At 51.8% G+C, this 18,794-nt stretch overlaps 1 long non-coding RNA gene across 1 annotated transcript in view; it reads left to right on the top strand.

Annotated features, from left to right (window-relative positions):
• The first annotated feature begins 594 nt into the window (after positions 1-594).
• LOC140425436 (uncharacterized) overlaps positions 595-18,794 on the top strand; it is a 40,705-nt gene continuing 22,505 nt past the window's right edge. Inside the window, exon 1 of the long non-coding RNA XR_011947865.1 lies at positions 595-793. This is a non-coding gene — a long non-coding RNA (uncharacterized lncRNA). The remainder of the gene's footprint in view (positions 794-18,794) is intronic.

The raw sequence follows: 18,794 nt of genomic DNA on the forward strand, positions 1-18,794 counted from the left end.
ATCACCATCCGATGGGAAATGGAGATAACTGGAACTGGGAGTGGGTAAATTAAGCACGGAGTGTTAATAGCATTAAGGGTTTTGCAGATGAATTGATCATGAGGCCATCATATTGACCATAATATCCCAGCAGCATAATTAATTCTACCTGGGTTCCTTTACAACGGGCACATATGAAAATGTCCTCCTTAATTGCTGGTTGTTGAGTGAAATGTAAATGCAGGCCCCTGCTCGAGCAGCCTCAAAGAACTGTGTGCAGGTATTTTTCATTTACAAGCCAGGGCAATTCGTCCGTCATCTGGAGTTAAATTGCTGTCACACTGCAGCCTGTTTTGACACTGATTAAGTCTCTCTCACAGGACTATTGAACAGCAGAGCGCAAACATGATGACCAAATGCCTGTCTGGGGCCTCTTATAATTTACTGTTCCAGACTGCACTCTAAAATTTGGTGCTGTAATGAGACATTGAAGATAACTGGATAGGTAATGGCAATTCAAATATACTCTCTTACTTACGCCTTGCAAACGTCTTTTTGTTGAAATGGTAGTGCTTTTTTTTGCAGCCGTGAATATATCCAGTTTTGAAGGAAGAGGGGTCAGAGGATGCAGAATTGATTTTTATTGAAGTTTGCAGCCAGACCCATCATCCCTCTTCAGGCAATCTTGACTTTTTTTTGACACACTTTTGATATCGGTTCCAGTGTTTTGAGGGGCTCTGACCTCCTACCATTGACTTTCGGTCACAGCGAAGAAACACTTCAGGTCCAAAGTGAGTCTTCTTTGAAATCGAAGGTGAGAAATATCGGACTAAAATCAAACTCTGTTTCTCTCTCCACAGAAGCTGCCAGACCTGCTGGGTTTTTCCACTACTTTCTGTTTTTATGTCAGATTTCCAGCATCTGCAGTATTTTGCTCTTAGTAATAAACACTTCTGTCCCCCGATCAATAAAATAGTTATAGGTTTAAAATTCATCAAACATTTAAAGAAGATCTGTCTCTCCCGTTTGAAGGTTGTTTTTCGTAGTCGTGCGACTCACCCTTAACTTCTTTTGCCTCTATTTGTCTGGACGTTTTCTTTCCCTGGCGACTGAAGGCAACTGAATTGTGCCCCGGATGCTTGCAGGGATTTGGAAGCTCACTGGAAAACCCCAGTCAGCCTCTGACAAGAGGCCTTAGTATGCTCTTAATTAGTTTGATTGGCTATCTGCTGCTTCTGGACAGATATTCCTGCCAACAGCCCCCCCCCCCCCCGCCGCAATTCTGCCCCTGGGAAAATGGGCAAGAGTTTGGATGGTGTCATAATATACACATCAGTATATGATGGTGCAGAGACACACACTGACTGACACACTGCAAGCCCAATCAACACACACAACACAGCAGCCAATCACCAGTTAGGGCACGGTCACTATAAAGACAGAGGGCACTAGTTTTCCCGCTCATTCGGGACGCAGCCTCTGAGACAGACAGAGCCTGCAGTCAGTAGCACAAACATCCACCATGTGCTAGCAGTATAGGCTGGTCAGGTTAGGCATAGGTCTTCAGTCAATCTAACATAGTGTCGACCCACAGTGCAAGTATGTTTAACAGCTCTTAGTTAAATAAAATAGAGTTGTACTATTACAAGTGTTGGCAGCCTGTCTATGTTACTGCTAAGGTAAACGCAGTCTCCACAGATCCAGAGTACCCAACACATCAGATGGAGCTGGGGAATGGAACACTGGCCGACAGCACTATTTTTAGTGTTATTTGCCCCCATGCCTGCTCCAGTGGGATCTAAAAGTCCTGCCCCTCGTGCTTGAAAGCTTATTGAGCGATGAAGAGAGATTTGAGACACTGGGAATGTTCCAATTTCTCATTCCTGTAGAAAAGGCTAAGTAGGAATTTAATTGAGATTATAAAGCTGAAGGGTTTTGATGCTATCTGGCACACATTGACATATTGTCAAAATATATGAGTGGGTTGAGTGCAAACATGTGAAGGGACAGTGACCGCTGTGATCTGTGACTGATATTAAAGGCTGCCATTCCTTGTGTTCATTATATTTTCAAAATGCTGCTTTTTGGAACTGAGGCACAGTTTCCGCCTGGATTCCTGTGCTGATGGAGATAAGTACTAGCTCTTTAGGTTTGTCCATAAATAGCTTAATGTGGCTGTAAAGTACACAGACAAGGCTGGGGTGAAACCAGATCTTTGTCTGAAAAGTGCAGTTAACTTTTGGCGGAAGAGAAAACAATATAACATGGGCTCACCTCACTGAGGTAAAGCGCTGTCCATTGTTAAAGGGACCCTGCCTTCAGGTAGGTTTGCTGAGTCAGCTGGTTTTTATATTTTGGGAAGGCAATTGAACTAGAAGGGAAGTAATTTTTTTTTGCCAAAATTATCTTTTAAGTGATGTATCTTAATCTTTGCAACTAAATGAGCAACGGTGTGTTAAGCATGTTTTCACGAAGCTGTTACCACTTAAAGGCTGAGTCTTGGCTCCCTCGTGCCTATTTATAAACAAAGTCACTTTGCAACGTTACAATTAATTTTGACAGCCTGTTGAGTTTTCAGAATGGCTTTCTTTAAACAATGAATGCAATGTGATTGTGGAAGGCATTCGGTCAGTGCGGCTGGCGGAGGGGGGGGGGGGGGGGGGGTAGGCCGGGGATGTGAGTGGGTTCTGGTGGGGAGGGGAGCTGAAATAACATTGAGTAAATGACTAAAATGCAATTGTGATATGTAGGCAATCTGAGTTTGCCAGTCTGATGTTCCGGGTCTGATTATCTGTGCCCAATCTATACCCTTCTCCCTGTTCAACGAACACAGTTTAAAGAAAAACTCTCAAAAATGAAAGACAGGAAGAGAAATGCAAAAGAGAATGTAGAATTTTATTCATTTGCATTTGCTCTGTGCCTTTCTGAACCAGCAGAATTGTACTCCACAAATGCACATACTTTATGCAAACAGGGCACTTGCAATGATTGAATGCAAATGCCATTTGACTGTATAAGAATTGCAAATGCCATTGTTCACACAGATGTTAAACATGCCCATGATTTTCCTTTAATTAAAGACAATCCCTCCTCATGCCTGCATTTTGGGGGGCACGGAATGGGAGAGGGTATATGCTTGGTAGGTAGAAATAAGTGGGGATAGGGACATGATGGCTTGCTAGCACTCAATACACTGACATACTGATGTGTGGGAAATATATTTAACACAGTTAAGCTGATTTATTCTCCTTCTATGTTCTTGAAGTCATATTTGTGACTGTACCCATTCTGATTGTTGTCGATCGTCCTGTTGTGCTTAAATCAGATGCTCAGATGTTGTTGCTGACATTCCTCTGGGACTGTCTGATGGGAGGAGGAGGCGTGTGCAGACCAATCATCGCATAAGTGCATCGCCATTCTATGCAGGCAAGGCTGGACACCGCACCCACAGGGTGTCAAAGCCAAGATGGCGGAGGAGAGGTCCTTCTCGCAGCATTTAATTTTGCCACTTTTTTGTTTTATGTGAGAGATCTTCCATTAAAGTTATTTACTCTCCAGTTAACTTATTTCTCTCCGATTGGACCCCCGCCTCCCTCCAGGTACTTGTGCCTTTTCTGTTGTTAACTCTGTCAGATAAAATAAATGCCGTAGACCATCTTCTACACCCGGTTCACCCTTGATTTTGGTTTGTGTTGGGTAAAGCTTCAAAGGGCTGAAAATTTCCTTCCCCTGTGAAATGAAACTTGATACTTCATTGCAGGTGTGTTTCCTCATCAAGTTCATAAACCGCTTTGAATGACATGATTCAATCAGTTAAACCATTTTATCTGAAACTTAATTTTCTTAATTACCTCGCACATACTTCTTTGTACATACGCATTGTATAGAAATACATAGGGCGGGATTCTCTCACCACGAGGCCGGGCCGGAGAATCGCCGGGACCGGCGCGAATCGCGGCAAGCCGCCCCGACGCCGGTCCGCCGATACTCCTGAGAGTGGAGGACCGCCGGCGTCCACACCTGCTCTTAGCCGGAGAGACTTTCGGCGTGGATGCATCTGGGGGTGGCCTGGTGGAGGGGTAGGGGGTCCGACTCGGGGGGGGGGGGCTCCGCTGTGACCTGGCCCGCGATCGGGGCTTACCGATCGGCGGGTCGGCCTCTCGGGCAGGGGACCTCTTTTGTTCCGCGCTGGCCCCTTTAGCCATGCCGCGTTGGGGCCGGCGCGGAGAAGGGAGCCACTGCGCATGCGCGCGTTGACGCCGGTGCCACTGCGCATGCGCGGACCCTGCGGTGCCCACCTGACGCCGGGACCGGCAGCTGGAGTGGCGTGGGTCGCTGGCCCCCTTGTAGGGATCAGAATTCCTGCTCCTGAGGTCATGTTGACGCTGTTGAGAAACGCAATGTCGTTTACGACGGCGTCAACATTTAGCCTCAGGATCACAGAATCCTGCCCATAGAATATGCAGCAGAGGTACAGGCCATTTGGCCTTCCAGTCTATGTTGGATATGCTCCATTCGAGCTTCTCCCCAACGAGCTTCCTCCCTGTATCCCGGGGTGGGGAGGAGGCCACCCTGTATCCCGGGGTGGGGAGGAGGCCACCCTGTATCCCGGGGTGGGGAGGAGGCCACCCTGTATCCCGGGGTGGGGAGGAGGCCACCCTGTATGCCGGGGTGGGGAGGAGGCCACCCTGTATCACGGGGTGGGGAGGAGGCCACCCTGTATCCCGGGGTGGGGAGGAGGCCACCCTGTATCCCGGGGTGGGGAGGAGGCCACCCTGTATCCCGGGGTGGGGAGGAGGCCACCCTGTATCCCGGGGTGGGGAGGAGGCCACCCTGTATGCCGGGGTGGGGAGGAGGCCACCCTGTATCACGGGGTGGGGAGGAGGCCACCCTGTATCCCGGGGTGGGGAGGAGGCCACCCTGTATCCCGGGGTGGGGAGGTGGCCACCCTGTATCCCGGGGTGGGGAGGAGGGTGCAACCCTGTATCCCGGGGTGGGGAGGTGGCCACCCTGAATCCCGGGGTGGGGAGGTGGCCACCCTGAATCCCGGGGTGGGGAGGAGGCCACCCTCTGTCCCGGGGTGGGGAGGAGGCCACCCTGAATCCCGGGGTGGGGAGGAGGCCACCCTGTATCCCGGGGTGGGGAGGAGGCCACCCTGAATCCCGGGGTGGGGAGGAGGCCACCCTGTATCCCGGGGTGAGGAGGAGGCCACCCTCTGTCCCGGGGTGGGGAGGAGGCCACCCTGTATCCGGGGTGGGGAGGAGGCCACCCTGTATCCCGGGGTGGGGAGGAGGCCACCCTCTGTCCCGGGGTGGGGAGGAGGCCACCCTGAATCCCGGGGTGGGGAGGAGGCCACCCTGTATCCCGGGGTGAGGAGGAGGCCACCCTCTGTCCCGGGGTGGGGAGGAGGCCACCCTGAATCCCGGGGTGGGGAGGAGGCCACCCTGTATCCCGGGGTGGGGAGGAGGCCACCTTCTGTCCCGGGGTGGGGAGGAGGCCACCCTGAATCCCGGGGTGGGGAGGAGGCCACCCTGTATCCCGGGTGGGAAGGAGGCCACCCTGTATCCCGGGGTGGGGAGGAGGCCACCCTGTATCCCGGGGTGGGGAGGAGGCCACCCTCTGTCCCGGGGTGGGGAGGAGGCCACCCTGTATCCCGGGGTGGGGAGGAGGTCACCCTGTATCCCGGGGTGGGAAGGAGGCCACCCTGTATCCCGGGGTGGGGAGGTGGCCACCCTGAATCCCGGGGTGGGGAGGAGGCCACCCTGTATCCCGGGGTGGGGAGGAGGCCACCCTGTATCCCGGGGTGGGGAGGAGGGTGCCACCCTGAATCCCGGGGTGGGGAGGGGGCCACCCTGTATCCGGGGTGGGGAGGAGGCCACCCTGTATCCCGGGGTGGGGAGGAGGCCACCCTGAATCCCGGGGTGGGGAGGAGGCCACCCTGTATCCGGGGTGGGGAGGAGGCCACCCTGTATCCCGGGGTGGGGAGGAGGCCACCCTCTGTCCCGGGGTGGGGAGGAGGGTGCCACCCGCCGATGTGAACTGGGTCTGGGCGCAGGTAGCAGAGGCCATGTGTGCTGTGGGCAATACCACCAGGTCCGGCCAGCAGTGCTGCAAGAAACTGCACAACCTCCTCAGGGCGGCCAGGGTGAGTTGGCAGCAGTGTGCCCTTGCCACTCACCCCCGACCCACACACCCGTAACCCCCCACCCCACCTTGGGGCGACCGAACCTCCACCCTGCACCACCTGCCAGCACCCATCGCGGCTACCATGGGCAGTGCCCTGGCCATAAAGGCCACCAGCTACCTACCGTGCTTCATGCGTCCGACTGTCTAACACTGTGCATTTTCTGTCTCCCCACCCCCAGGAGAAGTTGGCCCACAACCGCCGAGAGAGGGAAAAGTCAGAGGGGGACTGCTGAACCTGCGGCCCCTCACTGCAGCAGGGCAGTGGGCACTGCACCTGATCGGTGGGCCCGGGGAGAGGGCGGTCAATGAGGCGGAGGTCGGCATCGGGCGAACAAGGAGACGGCCTGAGTTACGGTTCCCCATGTCACGTGTGTCCCCACCCCCACCCCTTGATGGCAGCCCCCAGTGCCTCTAGGTGCAGTTGGAGGAGTCGAACTGCCTGCAGCAGCAGGAGGTGGTGCCAACCATGTGTGCCACCCAGGCCAACACCACACGGGTGGCGCCCACGGTGGAGGCCTTGGGAGGAGCGAAGGTTTTGGCCTTGCGTCAGGATGTCCAAGGTCTGCGCACTCTGTGTGGGTGGTGGCCAAGGCCCAGTACAGGACTGCCCTGTGACAGGCAGCCATGTATCAGGTCCACCTGGACATTGCAGCAGTGCTCCAGAGCGTGGCCCAGTCACAGCGGGTCACGGCTGAGGACATCAGCGGCATTGGCTGGGCGTTGGCCGACGTGGCACAGACCCAGAGGGAGGTGGCACAGTTGCAGTGTGATGTGTCACAGGCCCAGAGGGAGATGGCACACTCCCTGTGCTCCATGGCGCGAGTATCGAGACCCTTGTCGGGGTGGGTGTGGGCCTCCAGGACTGGCAACATCAGGTGGCTGGGGAGCCTCAGGGGTTACCTCCGCTCACACCCCTGTCCCATAGAGTAGAGAAGCAAAGACAGGGGAAGGCAGGTGAGGGTTTAAACAGGAAAGATGGGCAGTCAGCGGGCATAAGAAAGGGGCTAGGCTAGCCCCCGGAGGGGGGCCACTACACCAGCAGAAATTAGGAGCATGGGAAGACAGAAAGCAAGGGAGACCGCGCCTCACCACCCGGCAGGGAGGGAGCACCTGGTCGGGTGGGGGTGGGGGGTGGAGGTGGGGGATGGGGGGGGGGGGGGATGGGCAGAGGGACGGGGAAGAGGAACACACAGGGAGAGACTGGGAAAGGTCGACTCAGGGAAGGGGGTGATGGGGAGGGTGGGGGGAGAAGGAACAGAGCAGGAAAGATGAGTTGGGTTTTACTCACTTCGGCAAGTGAGTAACGGGCTGAAGAAGCAAGGTGGCGCCGCAAGCAGCCACTTTGGAGGGTCCCTAAACAAAGGGAGACCTCGGAGTGCAGGGGCTCACCCACGTGGCGTACACACAGTTGGCGGCCATGTTGGGTGCCCCCGGGACAAAGGAAAACCCTGGAGCGCAGGGGCCCAACCTCATGGTGAGAACGGCCATTTTGGACGGCCCCCTAACAAGGGAGACCCAGTAGTGCAGGGGCACGTCGACCAGGTAAGTATGGTTGATCCCACAGGAGCGGGGGGGACGACAAAAATGTCCCGTAGGACACCTGGAACGTTAGGGGATTAATGGCCGGATGTAAATATCTAGAGTCTTCACCCACCTAGGAAGCCTGAAAGCAGACATTGTCTTCCTTCAGGAAACACAGCTGAGGGCAAAGGACCCAGTGCGGGTGAAAAAGGGCTGGATGGGACAGACGTACCTCTCATGCTATGGGAGGACTAGGGGAGTTGCCATATTGCTTAGTAAGAAAACGAGGTTCACTGCGACAAGGACGGTTACGGACCAAGGGGGACGGTACGTCATGGTCAGCGGTGTCCCAGATGGGGAACTGGTAGTTCTGGTAAATGTGTGTGTGCCCATCTGGGACATTATAGGCTTCATAAAAAAGACCATGGCAGAAATCCCTGACATTGACACACACCAATTGATCATGGAGTGCTGTGGGCAGCCCGGTAGCACAGTGGTTAGCATTGTCGCTTCACAGCTCCAGCGTCCCAGGTTCAATTCCTGGCTTGGGTCACTGTCTGTGCGGAGTCTGCACGTTCTCCCCGTGTCGGCGTGGGTTTCCTCCAGGTGCTCTGGTTTCCTCCCACAGTCCAAGACGTGCAGGTTAGGTGGACTGGTCATGATAAATTGCCCTTAGCGCCCAAAGGGGTTGGGTGGGGTTGCTTTGTTACGAGTATGGGGCGGCGTTGTGGGCTTAAATGGGGTGCTCTTTCCAAGGGCCGGTGTAGGCTCGATGGGCCGAATGGCCTCCTTCTGCTCTGTAAATTCTATGTTCTGTGTTCAACTGTGTACAGGACCCACTGGACCGATCGAACCCCAGATCGGGGAAAAGGACGGGCATGGCTAGGGAACTGGGAACATTCATGGGGCAGATCGGTGCAGTGCACCCATTGCCGTTCCAAATCTCGGTGAGAGGGAATTCCCGTTCTTTTCGCCAGCCCACAAAGCATACTCGAGGGTAGACTTCTTTGCAATGGGGAAAGCGGTGCATCCAGGAATAGCAAGAGCGGAATATTCTGCGGTAGTTATCTCCGACTACACTCCACATTATGTGGATGTGAGGTTGGAGTCAGGCTGTGCCCAGCACCCCGCGTGGACACGGACCTCTTGGCCCATAAGGTCTTCTGCAAAAAAACCTCACAAGCCAGAGGCGTGTAAGTTACAAATAACCGGAACGATAAGTCCCTCATTCCACGTTCCGGGAGGTACTGAAGGCGTTAATTAGGGGAGAGATTATAGCCTGTAAGGCACGTAGAGATAGGGAGGAGAGAGCGGCCAGGCAACAGCTGATTGACTCCATTCTGGAGGTCAACAGAAAATACTCCGAGGCCCCGACCGTAGGGCTTCTGGCAGAGAGGAAAATGCTACAGATGAGAATTTAACCTGCTTTCCACTAGGAAAGCAGTGCACCAACTCCGCCAGTCATGGAGGACATTCTACGACCATGGGGAAAAGGCTGGCCGCCTACTGGCTCACCATCTGAGAAAGCAGGCAGCCACGAGGGAAATAACGCAGGTGAAGGAACAGCAGAGGCAGACTGGTAATCGAACAAAAAGAGGTCAAAGCATTTGAGAACTTCTACCAAGGGCTGTACGCCCCCAAACCCTCCAACGGGGATGCAGAGATGAAACGGTTCCTTGATGGAATGGACATGCCAGTCGTGGGGGTGATAGGCGGGGGAAGCTGGAAGCACCAATAGGACTGGGAGAGATCACGGAGAGTATCAGCTCTACGCAGGTGGGGAAGGCGCTGGGACCTGATGGGTTCCTGACTTATAAAAGGAATTCACATCAACCCTGGCTCTGCACCTACGGGACATGTTTGCACACTCGCTCGCGAGGGGCACCCTGCCTCCAACATTAACACAGACCACGGTATCGCTGATACCCCAAAAAGACAAGGATCTGATGGGATGTAGATCATACAGACCCATTGCACTGCTTAATGTAGATGCGAAGATACTCGCGGAAGTCCTAGCCAAGAGATTGGAGAACTGCGTACCAGAGGTGGTCGCAGAGGACCAGACCGGCTTAGTTAAGGACAGGCAGATAGCTGCAAACATCAGGCGGCTGCTGAATGTAATAATGACCCCATCCAAGGAGAGAACACCAGAGGTGATCGTCTCCATGGGCGCAGAAAAGGCCTTTGACAAGAGTCGAATGGAAGTATCTCCTCGAGATATTGGAGCGGTTTGAGCTGGGGGCAGGATTCACCTCATGGGTGAAACCCCTGTACAACACCCCCAAGGCGAGCGTTCGGACCAACACCACCAGCTCTGAATACTTCCAGCTGCACAGAGGCACAAGGCCGGGATGCCCACTGTCTCTGCTCCTGTTTGCTCTGGCAATCAAACCATTGATGATAGCTCTGTGAGACGCAAAAAGCTGGAAGGGCACCCAAAGAGCGGGCAGAGAGCAGCCACCTTTAAAAAATGGAGACAGGATGGGGGAAACCTTTACCTCGGGGACAGACTCGCGACCTTGGAGGACCTGGAGTTCCGCAAGGAGATGGCAAAGTTCCCCAGGACCCCGAGAGACACGATCCTAGAGGAAAAGTAAGGCGGGGGGTAACTATTGGAACATATACGGATGGTTGATGGACAGGGCAAGACTACCACTGGACGAAGCAAAATGGAAATGGGAGGACGAATTGGGGACAGAAGTGTGGTGGGGCCTCTGGAGCGAAGTACTGAGCAGGACCAACTCCACCTCCTCCTACGCAAGGCTCAGCCTCATGCAGTTCAAAGTGGTGCATACCTGACTAGCACCCGAATGAGCAGGTTCTTCCCGGACGTGGAGGACAAATGTGAACGGTGCCAGGGAGACCCGGCCAACCACACCCACAGGTTCTGGGCCTGCCCCAGACTTGTCGAGTTCTGGACAGGCCTTCTTCGAGGCGATTCCAAAGTTGTGAGGGTGGATCCATGCCCAAGAGTGGCAATCTTCAGGGTTTCAGACCAGCCAGATCTTCATATGGAAAAGAGGGCCGACGCCTAGGCTTTTGCTTCCCTATTCGCACGCCGGAGAATCCTGCTCGGCTGGCGATCGGCAGCACCGCCCACAGCTGCAGACTGGCTCGCTGAGCTCTCAGAATTTCTCCACCTGGAGAAGTTCAAATCCACCATCCGAGGGTCGGACGAGGGCTTCCACAAAGCACGGGGGCCATTCATCAGCACCTGTTTGAGGCCAACAGCAACTAGGAAGAGAATGGGGGGGCAAAAGAGGGAGGAAGATAAGGGAAGGCACACACAAGAGAAAGGGGCAGAGGGGGTGGGGAGGGGCGGGAAGGGAACCCAAGGGAGGCAAAAAATGAAGCACAGGGACAAGGGGAGGAGGAGAACGGCCAAGCAGGAGCCCCCCCCCCCCCCCCCCGCGCCTCCCAACAGTAAAAACTAAAAGCCCCAGCAGAAAGAAGTGGAGCACAATACGAGGCACCCAGGGCAGACAGCAACATTAAGAGGGGAACTAAACTACCAACAAGGGAAGGGGAGGAGAGGGGTGGGGGAGAACACCTCATGTAAAAACCATTGTAAATAAGACGTGAACTTGTTTCTAAATACCAGATAAACTTGAGCTGTTACTCTGTTAAAAGCTGGAAAACACCAATAATAATAGTTTTTTAAAAAAGAGTAACTTGGGGGCCAATGAGCACTCTGAGGGGGAAGGAGCTGGTGGGGCCCATGCCGATGACTCCAGCAGGGGAGGTGCTGGAACACCATAGCACCATAGCACCCTCCTGTCCCTGGCACATCTGTTGGGCAGCGGGCAGAACAGGGCAGCACCATGGCACCTGAAACACTGAAGCACAGCAGGGCCAATTCAGGCCCGGTCGCCCAGAAGGCGGGGAGGGGGTGGGGCGCCTCGAAGAGGTTGGAATCGTTGCGTGCGCCAGGTTGAAGGTGTCGTGCACACTGCCCGGGTATCGGGCGCAGACGTGCATGATGTGCAGCTCATGGTCACATATCAGCTGCACGTTCATCAAGTGGAACCCATTTCAGTTTGTGAAGACCGGCCTGTCATGGGCCAGTGCTCGCAGAACAACATGCATGCGTTGATCACCCCCTGGACCTGGGCCATCTCGGCAATGATGGTGAATCCCAGTGCCCAGGCAGTCCTGGTGGGCTCGGTCCACATTGAGTTTGATATATTGTGCCGACCAGGCATATAAGGCCTCCTTGATGGCTCGGATTCCCCTGTTCACCGAGGTCTGTGAGATTCCGGAGAGGTCCCCACTCGGTGCCTGAAAGGTCTCTGTGACGTAAAGGTTCAGGGCGACCGCCACCTTCATGGCCACAGGGAGCGTGTGTTCTCCCCCAAAGCCCCGCAGTGCCATGTGCGTTGTGATCTGGCAAATATGTGCACTGTCCTCCTGCTCAGTCGGAGCCTTTGGCATGCCCGGTCCGGCAGATTCTCAAATGACAGGTTACACACGTGAGCTCATGGCCCCTCCTTCCCACCTTCTCCTCCTCGGCCTGTTGGGCAGCCAGCTCCCCGCCCTCACCGGCTAACTTGTGTTCGTCTGGGGCAGGCTCCGCCGCTGCAGGGTCCTCCCTGAGCAGTTCCAGTATTCTGACAGATAAATGTTAAATGTTTTGACACCTTCAAATGTCACTATTGGTTGCTGAATTGTAAAGTAGATGTGTTTTAGTATAGTGATTGATCAAAGGGCTCGGTTGTACAATGGTATGTTTACCATTACATTGACCACCATTGTATAAATGTTGACATGCATTTCGGTACTCTCTTCAATGGAGAAAGTGACAGAATACATTCAAACCATACAAAAATGTGCTGGGAAGTACAGAGCTTCCCAGTAGAGTCGGTTTCCACATTGCTGGAGGAGGTGCTGACGACAGGGGGACCGGAGCAGGGGATAATATCGACGGTTTATGGGGCTATTTTGGAGGAGGAGAAGGCGCCACTAGAAGGGATCAAGGCAAAGAAATGAAATGAAATGAAATGAAAATTGCTTATTGTCACAAGTAGGCTTCAATGAAGTTACTGTGAAAACCCCTAGTCGCCACATTCCAGCGCCTGTTCGGGGAGGCTGTTACAGGAATTGAACCGTGCTGCTGGCCTGCCTTGGTCTGCTTTCAAAGCCAGCGATTTAGCCCTGTGCTAAACAGCCCCTGGGCTGAGGAAGAGTTGAGAGAGGGTGTGGAGGAGAGGTTCTGGTGTGACGTGATCTGGAGGCTGAACGCCTCCACCTTGTGTGCGAGGTTGGGGCCAATACAGCTGAAGGTGGCGTATAGAGCGCACCTTACAAGGGCGATGATGAGCCGGCTCTTTGAGGGGGTAGAAGATGTATGTGAACTTGCGGGGGGGGCGGGGGCAAACCACGTTCATATGTTTTGGTCTGGTCCAAAGCTGGAGTATTACTAGAAGGAGGTTTTTCGGGTAATCTCTAAAGTGGTGCACGTGAAACTGGACCCGGACCCTCGGGAGGCCATATTCGGGGCGTCGGACCAGCCGGGGTTGGAAACGAGCGCGGAGGCAGATGTTGTAGCTTTCGCCTCATTGATCGCCCGAAGGCGGATCCTGATGGGATGGAGAGCAACCTCTCCACCCTGTGCCGTGGCGTGGCGGCGGGACCTGTTGGAATTTGTGATGCTTGAAAAGGTCAAATTTGAACTGAGGGGAAGGATGGAGGGGTTCTACAATTCATGGGCGTTATTCATGATGCACTTTCATGAATTGGATCACATCGAACATTAGCGGGGTTGGGGGCTGGGAGAGTTGTGGGAAGAAGGACTGTATGTGTTAATGGTGACTGTGGGTGGTTCCTGATTCCTTTTTGTTATTTGTTTATGTTAACATGCGGGCTAATGTTTGTGGCTTTGGTGGGAGGATGGGATCATTGTTATTGATATGGGGATTGACATTACATTTGTTACTGATTATGGTTTTTTATTGGGTGTAAATTTGGGAGAAAATGTGAAAAAGGAAAATAAAAAAAATATTTTTTTAAAGATGTGCTGGGAAACATTCCTGTCAGGTTTTAGACTAAGATTTAAATGTCCACCGATCTTTGGCTTTGGAAAAAAAGGGCCCCACTATTGTGCAAGAACAAAATCTAGCCACTAGCTACACTCCATTGATTGACAGGCGATTTGCTTTGAAATGGAAATAAAGGGCATGCTCCCTCATATGTGGATATGAGGTGCACACAGCAGGCATGGGGTATGAAGGGGCATTGAGTAGGCAAGGGGGTTTGAGAGGGCATGGGGTGGTATAGGGATATGAGTGGGTAGAAGGAGTCATGGGGGATATGAGGGGCCTTGGAGGGGGGGTGGGGAGTGGATGTGGGGGTGAGGAGGTGAGGGGTGAGGGATAGGGGGCAGCCCGCCTCACCAGCTGCACTCTTCCAACGCTGCCCCGGGGCTCAGAATAAATGCCCTGTCCATCCACGACTTCAGGAGGCGGAAATATGATGGGAATGGGCAGAGGCGGCTGTGCAGATTTAATTTGGTCAAATAGGTTTTCCTTTCAAAGCACATGGAATCGTAAGTAGACCCTTTCTCATTTACTGAGGGTGATATTTGACCTTGAAACTCTTGTTGTAAGCGAATAAAGTTACACTTGGCTTTCTCCGTGTATCTATCCTGAGATTGGTTTGATCCTGAAGCCTCTAACGGGACGCTGGAAAACAAGCACCAGGAGTTGTTCGCAGCCAGACTGGTTTCAAAATAGCAGGTCGGGGAGTCGCTGTCTGTTGCATTGAAGTAAACCTTGGTCTTCTTCCTGCCCTCCAGTATGGAAGCAGGCTCTTGTTTGTTTTTATATCAAATTAAGATTGTGAAAGACATGCTTGAAGCAGAATGTCATCTGGTGCCCTCCTCGAAGATGGCACTTTTCATTAAATTCAAGCCATTTGCCCTCTCTTCCATTCATTGTTCCGTCAATTGTATAAAGAAAGGAGGGAAAATCAGACAGTTTCATCATGACTGGAGCTCTTGCCTGAAGCTGACATGTTTATTCCCTTTCATTTCTCTGCGTATTGGGAGAAATCATGCTTTGTGAAAGTTAATCCCAGTTTGATGAAATCCTGAAGGGATCCTCGTCTGTCTTCATTTGTAACAGTTTATCAATACGGGCATACCCCAATCTCAGTGTGTTTTGGAAGAAAACAAATCGCTTTGCATAATTCAGTGGCAGCCCGGCCTCTCTGGTGGCTGAACCTTTTGCTATGGACCAGGGAATGCAGTAGGTGTGATTCCCTTTGTATTTACAAATACTTTCCAAGTGCCGGTCGAACGGATGCTTTCTCAGCCCTGAATTCTTTCCCCACACAATTTGGAAAGAAAGAAACTGTGTGGGGATTTTCTGCTCCATCGACTCTTGAAAATCCTGTCCCGAGCTGACAGGAATAATTGGGCCTGAGGTGGTGACCTGATAGAAATCTTTAAGATAATGAAAGGCAGCGATAGGACAGATTTAGAGAAAATTGGTAATGGGAGACCAGAACGAGGGATCATAAATATATTAAAGTCATTTACAAGCCCAATAATAAATTCAGGAGAAACATTTTCCCCCAAAGAACAATAAAAATATGGAATGTGCTGCCAGAAGAAATAATTGAGGAGAATAGCAAAGATGCATTTATGTGGAATCTAGATAAACATATTAGGGAGAAAGGAATAGAAAGATATACTCATTGGATCGGATGAAATGGGGTAGAGGAGGCTGGTATGGAGCATAACTGCGGGAAAGATTAATTGGGGAAAGGGGAATGTATCTGTGCTGTATACTCGACATAACTCAATGTAAATCTGACAGACATGAAATGAAATCTGTTCTGGTCTGTCCTGGACAGCTGGATGTCCCAGCACAAACCCTCTGCTGCATTTTTTTGTCTCCTGATATAACCTCAAAAAGGCCGAAATAAATGTATGATTCACACCTGAAAATAAGTTTTTTGTTCCCTGGCCGCTATTTCTTGTTGTATTTAAGGAACTCGCAAATAGATTTTCTTTTGATTTGCTCTCAGCATGTGAGCTATGCAGGCAGGGCGACATTTATTACCCATCACTAGTTGCCCTGTGTAGGCGGTGGTGGTGTTGGTTAATGGGACTTGTTCTTAAACCTTGAGGCGATGCAACTTCCATGATGGCGTTAGGTGGGAATTTGTACGATATTGACAGAGTGACAATGAAGGAGCCATAGGGTGTGGATCTAGGTGCACCGATTAAATAGCGGGGAAGGCCAAAATCGAGATCTGTGGCAGGTGCAAATTAGTTTGCTATCTATCTGGCCTGCTCCTGATGGCGAGTTCCGAATCATGCCCAGATATGGTGAGTATATCATTGACCTTCATTTGCATTAATTTCCATCTCATTCGCGAGATTGAAGCCGAGTGTAACGGACTCCTGGGAATTAACCCGTTCCCCAGCGAGAAATTGCGTGGGCGCCATTTAGTGCTCCTTCTTAAAAACATGAAACTGGCGCAATGGCTGCTGAGGGGAACTGAGGAGGTGAGTAGTCATTTCCATTTTCCACCATGCAGCTCGCTTGGTGCGGCGGCGGGGGAGGGGGGGGGAGAGGGGGGGGGGATCAAGCTCCTCAGGGGTTGGGCTTGGTCGGAGGAGCTGAAGCGTTCCAGGTCAGGGCTTGCCCCTGGGTCAGAGGAGGGGTGGGGGGGGGACCTTCATCCGTGAGGCCTTCAAGCCATTTTTAAACGTTGTGGAGACCCATAACAGGAGCAACTACAACTGCTGCCTGTCCTTCCAAAAGCTTCCAGGACAGAGCCCTGTTCTTGGTTATGTGTTGACAGTCACTTGAATTCCCTTTGCCCCTGTTCTTGGTTATATGCTGATATTCACTTGAACTCTCTTTGACTGTCAGCAGCCTCCAGCTTCATAGCTGAAGGCTATTGCCAATAAGGAATTGGCCTTGTCAGTTATGAGAACATTTCACAGCTCTCAAGTGGTGCTGCAGGGTGTTTGCTGATTGCTCCTGCTGGTAGCTGCAAATGTTTGTATTTGTTTGCTGCTGCCTCTTTTGCTTCTGTTGCCTGGAGTAATGAAAGGGAGGATGTGAGTGATCTGGTACCAGTGCTGGAGACGGAGAAAGGGTGCTCTTTCTTCTGGCATGCTCTACAATGGTTTGACATTCCGGTATGATTTTCCACTGTTGAGTCTACTGTTGGGAGCTGCAGGAGGGGGAGAGAGAGGCAGATTGATCCATATGCAGCTGCCTGGAGGTTGTGTTGATTCAATTGAGCGTCTTACGGAAGTGTTGAAGAAATGCTTTTGCAGATTGCTGGCGACTTTATTGCACTGTTGACTGTTCCATGCTTAATGCCTGGAGGCTCTGTGTCTGTTTGCTGCCACCTCTTTTGCTTCTGTGGCCTGGAGCGAGGAAAGAGAGGATGCAAGATGACCTGCTACTAGGGCTGGAGAAGGGGAAGGGGTATTCTTTCATTCTTCCCACGTGCTCTGCGTATATAGATACGCTACCCTCGAGTGACTCTCCATGATGCGAGTCTACTGCTGGGGGCTGGGGGAAAGAGAGGCGGCTTGTTCCGAATGAGTAACCTGACAAAGGTGTTGAAGGCCTTTTCAGATTGCAGGTGACTTTTTGTACTGTTGGCCGTTTAATGTTTACAGTTTGTTTGGTTTTCTTTGTATGAATGCACTGTTGTGGCTTTGTGTTTGTATCAATATTCTGTCGGGGAAAGACGTGGAGCAATGCCTTTTCCTTGTTGGATACGTGGACTATTGAGTAGTTTGTTTTCATTATTTTTGTATGAAGCTGCTGTTGATCGTTCAATAAACAAAATATTTTCAAGTGGTGTTGCAAGTCTTTACCAAGATGGCGCCGGAGCGAGGTGACTCTCTGCGAGCTCTCCCAAACAGATCCACTTTTTACTTAACTTATACTCGTTCTAATCTTTTAAAAATTCCCTATTATGTATTTTCTTTTATTCCCTTTTCTTCTCATGTACTTAATGATCTGTTAAGCTGCTCGTAGAAAAATACTTTTCACTGTACCTCGGTACACGTGACAATAAACAAATCCAATCCAATCCAATCCAATCCAAGTTGTGTTTGCTGCTTGCTGCTGCTTGTGACCACAAATGCCTGGAGGCTGCTGCTGCTGTTTCCTTCTTTTCCTGTAGTCTGAAAGAAGGACAATTTTTTCTAAGACACAGGGAACCTGGAACATCAGGCTCAGGCGGACGTATGAGTCCAGATGGCAATCAGGTTTGAAGCAAAAAGACACTGTGGGACCTGGTGCGCGACATTGATCCAAATGAACAACCTGATGAAGAAGTTGAAGAAATGCTTTTGCAGATTGCTGATACTTTTGTTGCTGGTGCGGTGAGTGCTGCATGTAACTGGCACGTCACCGTGGGTTAAACATGCTGGAAGTCAAGGATGTTCAACTACACCTTGTGCGCCAGTGGAATATGTGGATGCCAGGAGTTGGTTCCAGTGAGACTGGGCCATGTGGGAGGGCCTGCATAGTTGGAGCTCATGGACGGAGAATGACACTGATATGTGGAACAACCAACAAGAAATGCATTGATGAACAGATCATTTCTATGGCAAAGTTCTGGACATGATAAAATATTCTCAGGCTTATGCTCCATTTCTGAGGAACCTGCAAGGGGTGATACTTTGTGTTGGTTTTTTTTTGTGAAAATGATCTGTATTGGTACCAATAAGGAAGAATTATGCTTCCTTGTTTATTAATGGTTAGTGTGAAATGTGCAATGTTGCGTAGTTGATTTTCAAATCTTTTTTGATGTTGACTGGTTTTTGCCAATGAAAATATTATTCAAGTGGCTTCTCATGGGTACATGTGCCATCTGTCAGATGATGATTATTGCAACGCATTTCACTCAACCTTTGAAGCCTGAACAGTTTGCCCGATCTCTAGAAGCGCCAACAATTATCACAGAGACAGCAGCCAATAATCAAACATTCAAGAGCTGGGCTTCAGCAATGGGGATATGCTGGCAACCAAAGGGTGAGTGTGTGGATCAGGGCACCTGAGCACAGACTCTCTTATGTTCCTGGCAGGGGCCTGTGGTTTGGCATCCTGATGTAGCCACGGGTGAGTGTGCAG

This window comes from Scyliorhinus torazame, chromosome 6 (assembly GCF_047496885.1).
Source record: "Scyliorhinus torazame isolate Kashiwa2021f chromosome 6, sScyTor2.1, whole genome shotgun sequence".
Lineage (NCBI taxonomy): Eukaryota > Metazoa > Chordata > Chondrichthyes > Carcharhiniformes > Scyliorhinidae > Scyliorhinus > Scyliorhinus torazame.